Source organism: Cupressus sempervirens, chromosome 8 (genome assembly GCF_028749045.1).
Source record: "Cupressus sempervirens isolate cs-2001-9-10 chromosome 8, ASM2874904v1, whole genome shotgun sequence".
In the NCBI taxonomy this organism is placed as follows: Eukaryota; Viridiplantae; Streptophyta; class Pinopsida; order Cupressales; family Cupressaceae; genus Cupressus; species Cupressus sempervirens.
The window spans coordinates 419,131,752-419,142,948 of NC_143125.1; the positions used below are offsets into that span (position 1 = coordinate 419,131,752).

Below are 11,197 nucleotides of genomic sequence, written 5' to 3' on the forward strand. Positions count from 1 at the left end.
ACTCATGTGTGGTGCACCACCATCATGAAGATCATAACACAAGGACAGGAATGAGAACACAATGCAAAGAAAACACCCAACTGAAAGCAACACGGGAAGGATGGATTCTACAAGAATCCCAAAGCCAATAAAACCATACATCATGAAATCACTCAATCAGCCTAAATCCGAGAGTATGGATTCTACATGAATCCCAATGATGTAACAAGACCAAACATCGTGAACTCACTCAACCGGACTCAATCTGAGAGTATGGATTCTACATGAATCCTAGCGTTCATGAAACAAAAGCAAAGGTCTAAAAGAAACAATAACACCAGGTATAAAATCACTCAACCGAACACAACGTCGAGAGTACGGATGCAACACGCATCCCAATGCAACATAAAAGTGCAAAAGTGGTTTGAATGATATCCAAATAGATCATCAAGTTCCACGACCCACATTGTGCCAAGAAAATTCGAGAAAATAGGGCGGCATGCAAAATGAGGTAAAAATCCCAATTTTTTTTGGAAAACTTCAAAATTAAAACCCATTTGGCCTTTAGGTTCAAAAACTCCAAAAATCCAAAAATAAATGGAATCAGACATCGTATGCAAAAACGGCCAGCATAACGGCGTAAAATCCCAAACCCTCATCCCGAAAAATAGAGAAATGTTCATACCCGCCCACCCGGGTAGAACTAACATACAGAAACAAAGGGGAACACTAGTTCTCAGCCTCCAAACAAATGGCTACCAAAAATAGAAGCAGAAATGGAGCAGAAACAATAAAACGGGAAAGCCCTACCTCACAGCCAAAAGGGCAAAACGGGAATCTGAACCATAAAATAAATATCTCGCAGAAGTAGCTGAAAATCGCGGCAATCCAAGGTTTCCCCGAGCTGGATCCAACGAGCCCAACCTCGCGACGATCCCATGCCCGTAGCTCCCACAACGAACAAAACTAGTAAATCCTCATGAAAAGGATTTTGGGTTTTACTCTCCAACTTTCCAATTTGAAAGTGAGAAGTGAGAAATTAAATTCCTCTTTGGATATTTATTCACTTTTTGGGTGAATAATCGATTAGGGCATTTAACCAGCCAATCTAGTTAAACCCCGAATTGACCCAAACGAAAATAGGCTATTCCTATAAATAGGAATTCATCTATGGCAAAGCTGCCAGAAATTAAAATAAATCAATTAAAAAGCTCGAAAACCCAAAAACACATAAATCTCCTTAATAACTTTTGCGACAATGCGAACCTCTAAATGCACAGACACGGTTACTGGTCTAATCACATAATGCAAATGAGTTCGGATTTAATAATCACTGAAAGGTTTAAATTAAAAATTTTAATAAAGGATATGTTGACCATGCAAGGACGACATTGGTAGAATATGAAAGGCTGAATCACTAACTCCATGTGCCACTGCTAGGGATATAATCCTGCACACTAAACAACACGATCAAGTGCAATTGCATATAATAATATAGCCGAAGCAATAAATGCATTAAATTACTTAATTTAACCATTTATTTAATTATATTAAAATAATCTATTTACATCACTCATGTTCGCAAAAGGCATAGCAACGCAAGAATGAAGTAAGTAACCATAGCATTAAATCCATCACATAACAAAATCAGAGGTATGTCCAAATACCAGATAACCAAATATCATCATAAAACACACTGTCATCTCAAAATGGCATCATCATGCAATATGATTAACTGAACAACATAGTAGTCTAATATCTATGATACTAGAATCAAAGAGTAACATTTGACCCTCAGGTCATCTCAAATGTAAACATGACATGAGAACAGATATCTCTCAGATCAAAATAAAACAAGGTAAATGTCCGCAGCACATAACCAAATAATTCAACAAGAACAATCCATTCTAATTACTTACACATTTAATAATGATTGACTACTTTGCATTAAAAGGGCATTTAAAACACACAAGCAAACATAGTGGTGCAGGAGCACCTAGGAAATATGCCAAGTTTCCTAAATCATTTTTGGCTTGTAGTGGTCTTGGCTAGACCACATGAATAAGGGCTATGTGATAAAGCCCCAAGTGTGTGAGTTGTGTTTGTAAATAGGTTTTTTTTGTGTTTGAGTTTCCAAGTTGCTTCTATGTTGGCAAAATTGCTTAAATTGCTTGTTAGAGCCTAGAATGGTCAAACACTGACCAAGACCCCAGGAGGATGGGAAACATGGAAAATATGTTAAAAGTTGTAATTACATGGAAATAGGTTCATTTAACCATGTTTGAGGTCATGGAGCCATTAAATGCACAATAGTGCAAAAGTTGCACTTGGCAACTTTGCAACTTTGCAAAGTTGCTTGACAACATTGACAAAAAGTGCTAAAACTTTATAAGGGCTTCAAGAATCAGTTGGAAACCTATGGGATCTGTTGATTCACGTGGGTAAGAGGTATTTAAGACCAATCCAAGTTAGTTTAAGGGTGGGCATATGCTTTTGTACGAATTTTGGCATTGGAATGAAGAGCAAACTGAGCATTTTGATGACAGTTTTCTGATTTCACCCTTCATCCACACCTTTAATGGATTGATAGGGTTGTTGTTTTCATGTGATTTTATAGTGTATGGAATTTAGATGCTTTGGTAAAGATTAGAAGTTTTTTTATCAGTTTCATTACTAGTTTGAAAAATCTTTTTAAAGTTGCCAGTTCGCTGGTCTGTACACAGCAATCAGCAAAGAAATCTCTATAACTTGAATTTCAATGGTGGAACCATGATGGCCTTTTGGAATCAAGTAATAGACTGTATAAAAAATGTAAATATGTATTTTTTTCTTGTTTTGCAGAGGTTTGTTGTTTTTTCCAAGAGGCCCTAGGCGAGTTTGCATACCCGGCTAGGCAATGAAATCAGCAAATAAGTGTTTGAAAGGGGCATAGAATGGGGTGTTGGGTGCAATACAAATTCATGGAAGGAAAGAGTGGTGAGTGAAGGAAGTTAATTCCATGAGTTCATTCATTTAGAGTCCATTTGAGTGGTGGAAGGAAGAACTCTCTATATTCCTGTTCATACAAACAAGAAACCCTTGTAAATAGACATATTTTTGGAAATCCCTTGTACGGATGACCTGGGTGTTGCAGACCTGAAAAATCTTCAAGGGGAGCCAAAAGGGTATCCAAATCATAAATTTTTTTGAGTACTTCTTAAGGGTTTGAGGAGATATAAGCCAAAAATCATTTTTGGAGGCCTAATTTTGTTATTAGTCTTGGTAGCCCTCTTAACTATGCAATCTTCAAATCGATTGGAAACCCAATACTCCAATTCACTTAGTGATCCTAAAAAATATTGAATGAGACCTAATACAAGCCTTGGAATTCAATATAGCCAAGAATGCACTCCTGGAAGCCAGTTGTCAAGAATGGTGCAATGAGAGCACTAGGGAGACCCCATGGTGAAATAGAGTTTTGAGTTGATTGGTGAGGATTAGTGTAATAAGGGAATAGAGAGAAGATTCCCATGGAGTAGGGTATAGGATAAATACCCTAAGAGGCTAGGAGAAAGCCTAAAGTGAGTTCTAGTAGTTGAGGCTAGAACCTTGTTCAAGATCCTCCCCATCAAATTGGTATCAGAGCCTTGAAAGGTTTGGGACAAGACATTGTGTATGTATTATTTTGGAAGTGAGTCAGTAGGAGAAACCACCATGGTAACAAATGCTGAGTTGGCAAAGGAAGTGACAGAACAAAGGGAGAAAAATAGGCTCCTTGAGGAAGCCTTAGAAGCTATGAAAGATAAGCTTGATGAAGTGGTAGAGACAGCTGGAAAAATGAAAGAGAAGTTGGAAATTAATGAAGAAAAGGGAAAGGAAGAGAATGAAGAGGACTATATACCTGAACCTAATCCTCCATTACAAGAGGAACCTTTCCTTAAAGCCATCAAGGCATTGGGTGGCAAATCTCTTGAGGGGATACCCCTATTTACTGGTAAGATGAATTCAGAGTTGGTCATGGAATGGATTGAAGGGATGGAGAACCATTTTGAATGTGAAGGCGTATCAGAGGCACAAAAGGTGAAGGTTGCCAAAGAAAGATTAAGGGGACCAGCCCTAACATGGTGGAAGTTCATTCAAGAAGAGAGGGAAAGAGAAGGCAAGAAACCTATCTCTAATTGGAAAGCTATGGTGGCAAAAATCAGAGATAACTATTTGCCTGAAGACTATGAAATCCAGCTACACAAGAAGAGACAAAGCTTGAAGCAAAAAGATTTGGATCTGGCCTCCTATACTGAAGAGTTTCAAAAACTTTGCTTGAGATCCAAGGTCCAAGAGGAGGAGAGCATCGAGGTGGCTAGATATTTAGGTGGTTTGAAATGGAGTATTCAAGAGGAGATCAGCCTTTGGACTCCTACTACTGTTCATAAGTGTTTTCAATTGGCACTCAAAGTGGAAGATAAGAATAGAAGGAAACAAGACTCTAACTCTAGGGGTAGAGGAAGAGGGAGAGACTCTAGAGGACATAGAGGTGGTTATGGGGGAAGAAGCAATGAACCCAAGGCCACAAGAGACTCCAAGTTGATTGAGCAAAGTGGGGAAACAAGTGGAAGAGGTAATTTCACTAGAGGAAGAGGATTTGGTGGTGGAGCTAGAGGCAGATCAAACAATTTCAGTAGGGGTTCACATTTTGCAAACATGAAATGTTACCATTGTGGACAACTTGGTCATCCAGCCTATAGATGTCCTGAGAAGGCATCATCTTCCCAAGGGGATAAGAAGATAACATATGTTCAAGAAGAATGCAGCAACAATATAACTTTAGAAGTGAATCTTGATTCTGAGAAGGGAGAAAATCTGATGTTTAGAAGAGTTTTGATCAAGGAGCCTAGCAAAGAAGAGCCTAAACAAAGAAGGGCACTTTTTAGAATAAAATGCAAGATACTTGGTAAGGTTTGCAAAGTTATTGTTGATTCAGGATCAACTGATAATATCATCTCTGAAGAGGCTGTCCAAAAGCTCAAGCTAACAAAGATTCCTCATGATCATCCATATAGAGTCACATGGCTGAATAAAGGGCAGAATGTGTTGGTAAATGAACAAGTTTGGGTGGATTTTTCAATTGGAGGATATCAAGAAAAAATTCTTTGTGATGTGTTGCCCATGGATGCTTGTCATCTACTCTTGGGTAGACCATGGCAATATGATAGGGATGCTGTCTATCATGGGAAGAAGAACTTGTATACATTCAAGAAAGGAGGAGTGACATACAAAATCCAATCACTTGTTGAGGAAGGCATAGATGCAGCAACAGATCAGCGTGTTCTACTCATGAGTGGAAAAGAATTCTTACATGATTTCAAGGAGAACAATGAAGTTGGGTTTGCCATAGTTGTGAAACCAAAGGAGAAAGATGCTGTCAAACAAACACCATTGCCAAGAGAGGTAAAAGAACTATTGGATCAGTTCAAAGACATCATAAGTGATGGAGAACTTGCCACACTCCCTCCACAAAGATCTATTAGTCATCAAATAGACTTTGTTCCTAGATCCTCATTGCCCAACAAGGATGCTTACAAGATGACTCTAGATCAGAATAAAGAAATTTCAAGACAAGTACAAGAGCTACTTGACCAAGGTCTCATTCGGAAGAGTATTAGCCCATGTGCTGTACCGGTTGTTTTGGCACCAAAGAAAGGAGGTAAGTGGAGAATGTGCACTGATTCTAGAGCCATAAATAGGATAACAATTAGATATAGGTTTCCTATTCCTAGAATAGAAGATCTAATGGATTTTTTGGGGGGTGCTAAGTATTTATCCAAGATAGATCTCAAGAGTGGCTACCATCAAATCAGAATGAAGGAGGGTGATGAATGGAAAACAGCCTTCAAAACTACAGAAGGACTTTATGAATGGCTAGTAATGCCATTTGGCCTCTCTAATGCACCTAGTACATTCATGAGGCTAATGAATGAAGTGTTGAAGGACTACATAGGCATTTTTGTAGTGGTTTATCTTGATGATATTCTCATTTTCAGCAAGACTAAAGAAGAACACATGAAGCATTTGGCAATTGTTTTAAAGAAGTTACAAGAAGAAAAATTGACCATTAATCTTGAGAAAAGTGAGTTCTTGAAACAAGAGTTGGTTTACCTTGGTTTTGTAGTTTCACAAGGTAACTTGAAGATGGATGAAAGCAAAATAGAAACCATTCTAAACTGGCCTACACCTAAAACAGGGGCTGCAGTAAGAAGTTTCCATGGTTTGGCACAATTCTATAGGAAGTTTATAAGGGGTTTTAGTGAGATATGTGCACCAGTATTAGACACATCAAGGGAGGACTAAAAACTAAGTTCTTGTGGACCAAAGAAGCCAATGAAGGGTTTGAAAGGTTGAAGAAAGAGGTAGCTACTAAACCCATTTTGGTTTTACCTAGTTTTGACAAGTTGTTTATTGTAGAATGTGATGCAAGTAATATTGCTATTGGGGCTGTATTAAGCCAAGAAGGAAGGCCAGTAGCATTCTTTAGTGAAAGGCTAAATGAATCCAAATCTAGGTACTCATCCTATGACTTAGAATTGTATGCATTGGTGCAAGCACTTAGGAAGTGGAGGCACTATCTTTTACCTAAAGAGTTTGTTGTATACACTGATAACCAAGCATTGAGTTACATCAACACTCAAGAGAAGTTGAGCCTAAGACACATCAAATGGATGGAGTTCCTACAATCCTACACATTCACCATCAAGCACAAGAAAGGGCAGATAAATAAAGCAGCTGATGCATTAAGTAGAAGGCTGCTTACTATCCAAGAAATATAGTTAGAGAGTATTGGAGTTGAAGGTTTCAAAGACCTATATGCTGATGATGAAGACTTCTCAGAGGCCTACAAGGTATGTGTAGAGTTTAACAATCATTTTCATAGCAAGTTTGCTGATTACACTTTGCAAAATGGGTTGTTGTTTAGGGGAAATCAATTATGTGTGCCTAGAGGATCAATGAGAGAAAATCTGATCCAAGAGAAGCATAATGGAAGCCTTAGTGGACACTTTGGTTTGAACAAAACATTGGAGTTGGTGGAAAGATTCTACTATTGGCCTAGGATGCAAAGAGATATCTGGAAGTATGTTGAACAATGCATGATTTGTCAAAAGGCCAAGGGAACTTCTACAAATGTAGGATTGTACCAGCCCTTACCCATTCCAAATAGGCCATGGGAATGCATCAGCATGGACTTCATAGTGGGCTTACCAAGAACAACATCAGGTTTGGATAGTGTGTTTGTAGTTGTGGACAGATTTAGCAAAATGAGTCACTTTATTCCTTGTAAGACTACTCATGATGCTAGCTATATTGCTCACTTATTTTTCAAAGAAGTTGTAAGGATTCATGGCTTACCAATCAGTATAGTTTTAGATGGAGATGTTAAATTCATGGGGCACTTTTGGAAGACCTTGTGGAGAAGGCTAGGTACTAACTTGGCACATAGTTCAGCTTACCATCCCCAAACTGATGGTCAAACTGAGGTAATTAATAGGGTGCTTGGAAACCTTCTAAGGTGTTTAACAAAGGGGTATGGCCAACTGTGGGATCAAGTCCTACCACAAGCTGAGTTTGCCTACAATGATAGCACAAATAGAACTACCGGTAAAAGCCCTTTTCAAGTTGTTTATGGTTATCACCCAAGAGGAGTTTGTGAGCTACGAGAATTAAAGAATCAAGAAGAGATTAGTGGACATGCAGATGATTTTGCCCAGTCCATGAGAGAGGTACATGAGCAGGTCAAGAAGTCCTTGATAGAGGCTACTCAAAGGTTAAAGACTAAAGTAGATGAAAGGAGGAGAGATTTACAATTTGAAGTAGGAGATTTGGTGATGGTACACTTGAACAAGGCTAGACTTCAAAAGGTGTTCCAAGCAAGCTTCAAATGAGGAGGATAGGGCCTTGTAAGGTTCTAGCTAAGTATGGCCCAAATGCCTACAAGATTGAGTTTCCAAACAATCTAGCCATCTCTCCCATCTTCAACATTCAAGATTTGGTTAAATACAAGGGTCCTAATGTCATGGAAGAGGAACACATCATAGAGGTAGATAAGAATATTCCAGAAATCAGTATTCCTCTCCAAACCAAGCCTCAAGCTGAAAAAGTTCTAGATTCAAGAGTAAAGAAGAAGACTAGGCATGGAATTTATATGGAGCATTTAGTAAAATGGAAGAACCAGCCTGAATCTGAAGCGACATGGGTAGCTGAACATGAATTCAAAAAGAGAGGTATCAGTCAAGATCTCTTGAATACTGACCCACCTTAAGTTTTTTTTTGTCATAGGGGGAGAATGGTGCAGGAGCACCTAGGAAATATGCCAAGTTTCCTAAATCATTTTTGGCTTGTAGTGGTCTTGGCTAGACCACATGAATAAGGGCTATGTGATAAATCCCCAAGTGTGTGAGTTGTGTTTGTAAATAGGTTTTTGTTGTGTTTGAGTTTCCAAGTTGCTTCTATGTTGGCAAAATTGCTTAAATTGCTTGTTAGAGCCTAGAATGGTCAAACACTGACCAAGACCCCAGGAGGATGGGAAACATGGAAAATATGTTAAAAGTTGTAATTACATGGAAATAGGTTCATTTAACCATGTTTGAGGTCATGGAGCCATTAAATGCACAATAGTGCAAAAGTTGCACTTGGCAACTTTGCAACTTTGCAAAGTTGCTTGACAACATTGACAAAAAGTGCTAAAACTTTATAAGGGCTTCAAGAATCAGTTGGAAACCTATGGGATCTATTGATTCACATGGGTAAGAGGTATTTAAGACCAATCCAAGTTATTTTGAGGGTGGGCATATGCTTTTGTACGAATTTTGGCATTGGAATGAAGAGCAAACTGAGCATTTTGATGACAGTTTTCTGATTTCACCCTTCATCCACACCTTTAATGGATTGATAGGGTTGCTGTTTTCATGTGATTTTATAGTGTATGGAATTTAGATGCTTTGGTAAAGATTAGGAGTTTTTTTATTAGTTTCATTACTAGTTTGAAAAATCTTTTTAAAGTTGCCAGTTCGCTGGTCTGTACACAGCAATCAGCAAAGAAATCTCTATAACTTGAATTCCAATGGTGGAACCATGATGGCCTTTTGGAATCAAGTAATAGACTTTATAAAAAATTTAAATATGTATTTTTGTCTTGTTTTGCAGAGGTTTGTTGTTTTTTCCAAGAGGCCCTAGGCGAGTTTGCATACCCGGCTAGGCAATGAAATCAGCAAATAAGTGTTTGAAAGGGGCATAGAATGGGGTGTTGGGTGCAATACAAATTCATGGAAGGCAAGAGTGGTGAGTGAAGGAAGTTAATTCTAGGAGTTCAGTCATTTAGAGTCCATTTGAGTGGTGGAAGGAAGAACTCTCTATATTCTTGTTCATACAAACAAGAAACCCTTGTAAATAGACATATTTTTGGAAATCCCTTGTACGTATGACCTGGGTGTTGCAGACCTGAAAAATCTTCAAGGGGAACCAAAAGGGTATCCAAATCATAAATTTTTTTGAGTAATTCTTAAGGGTTTGAGGATATATAAGCCAAAAATCAGTTTTGGAGGCCTAATTTTGTTATTAGTCTTGGTAGCCCTCTTCACTATGCAATCTTCAAATCGATTGGAAACCAAATACTCCAATTCACTTAGTGATCCTAAAAACTATTGAATGAGACCTAATACAAGCCTTGGAATTCAATATAGCCAAGAATGAACTCCTGGAAGCCAGTTGTCAAGAATGGTACAATGAGAGCACTAGGGAGACCCCATGGTGAAATAGAGTTTTGAGTTGATTGGTGAGGATTAGTGTAATAAGGGAATAGAGAGAAGATTCCCATGGATTAGGGTATAGGATAAATACCCTAAGAGGCTAGGAGAAAGCCTAAAGTGAGTTCTAGTAGTTGAGGCTAGAACCTTGTTCAAGATCCTCCCCATCACATAGTCATAAACATGACTAACCACTGCTACAGGAACCTAGTCCAGTGTAGCATGGTAAAAGAACATAGTGCAATCTCTGCACACATCTCAGGGTAATCACGGAACAACCTCATGATACTACATCGATCTTGGTAACCACTGGTACAAACCTTAGTGAACCAAAAATCACATCATAATCTCAAAGATCAGTCAAAAGCATAATCAAAGCAACTGATACAGAAACAAAAATCCAAACACCTCAACAGTGTAGACCACTCAGGGTCACAATCATGATCCATCACAACAAAAGATCAGCAAGGGTGCATCCATTAGGATGACTTACAAAAGTCAAATGGGAGAGGCACTACAACAATAGCCAGTGCAACAACTATCACAATAGCAGCCCTCTAGTTAGCTATTACAATAGTAGGTGCCTCCTGTTTAAAGCAATTTTCAACCCCAACAACACCTTTCATTTCAACAGTAGATCTAGTTGCCTCTGGTACTAGCACCTTTAGCGTAGGCTTCAACTCAATCCTAGCAACAACCACTCTTGATGCACCCTAAGAAAAAGCAAGTGTAGGATAAACATTGTTAATAAATGTAATGACTAAAACTAGTTTAGTGAATGTGAAATATCTTAAGAATACTTATTCATGATTTTCATTTTTTAGGGTTTTTATCAAGTGGCTCCAACACAATAATCTAGACTACAACAAGTCAGTAATGCATTTATGACTTAGTTGTTGATTTATTTAAGACTGTTATGTGGTATAATATTAACATTGTTATATGTTGTTGATAAAACCATGGACATTCTCAACATAGTCGCAAGGAATTGTGACAAATAGCTCCACCAATGCACTTTCTGTGTCTGTTGAAACCAAGACTACTATAGTTGTCACACTAGTTAGTGCCCCTAGTTCTTCACCATTGACTTGTGTCTACATAGGGCATACTTCTCCAGAGGGATAAAAGTATTATTATAATAGTGTGACATGTGAAAGCAAGGTTTTAAGAAAAATTCTTCTATTCAATTTTGTTAGCTTCATTTGAAACTTTGTGATTAATGTTAGACATTCAGATTATGCAACTTGCTCAATAAAGGCCACTCTTTTAAGTTAAAATGCTATCATTTGAAAAAAAAAATGATATAGTTTCTTATGGTTTCCAATTTATGTTATCTTGTACCAGAAGTCATGCTAAAAAAAATTGAGCAACAAAAGAAACTACAACATCCTTAGCCAGAACTACAACAACCTCATCAACAACAAAAGCCTCAAATGTTGCAACCCCAA

At 38.1% G+C, this 11,197-nt stretch overlaps 1 pseudogene; it reads left to right on the plus strand.

Annotated features, from left to right (window-relative positions):
* The window catches only part of LOC149543027 (uncharacterized), a 28,261-nt pseudogene extending 17,306 nt beyond the window's left edge, over positions 1 to 10,955 (plus strand).
* Positions 10,956 to 11,197: the final 242 nt, after the last annotated feature.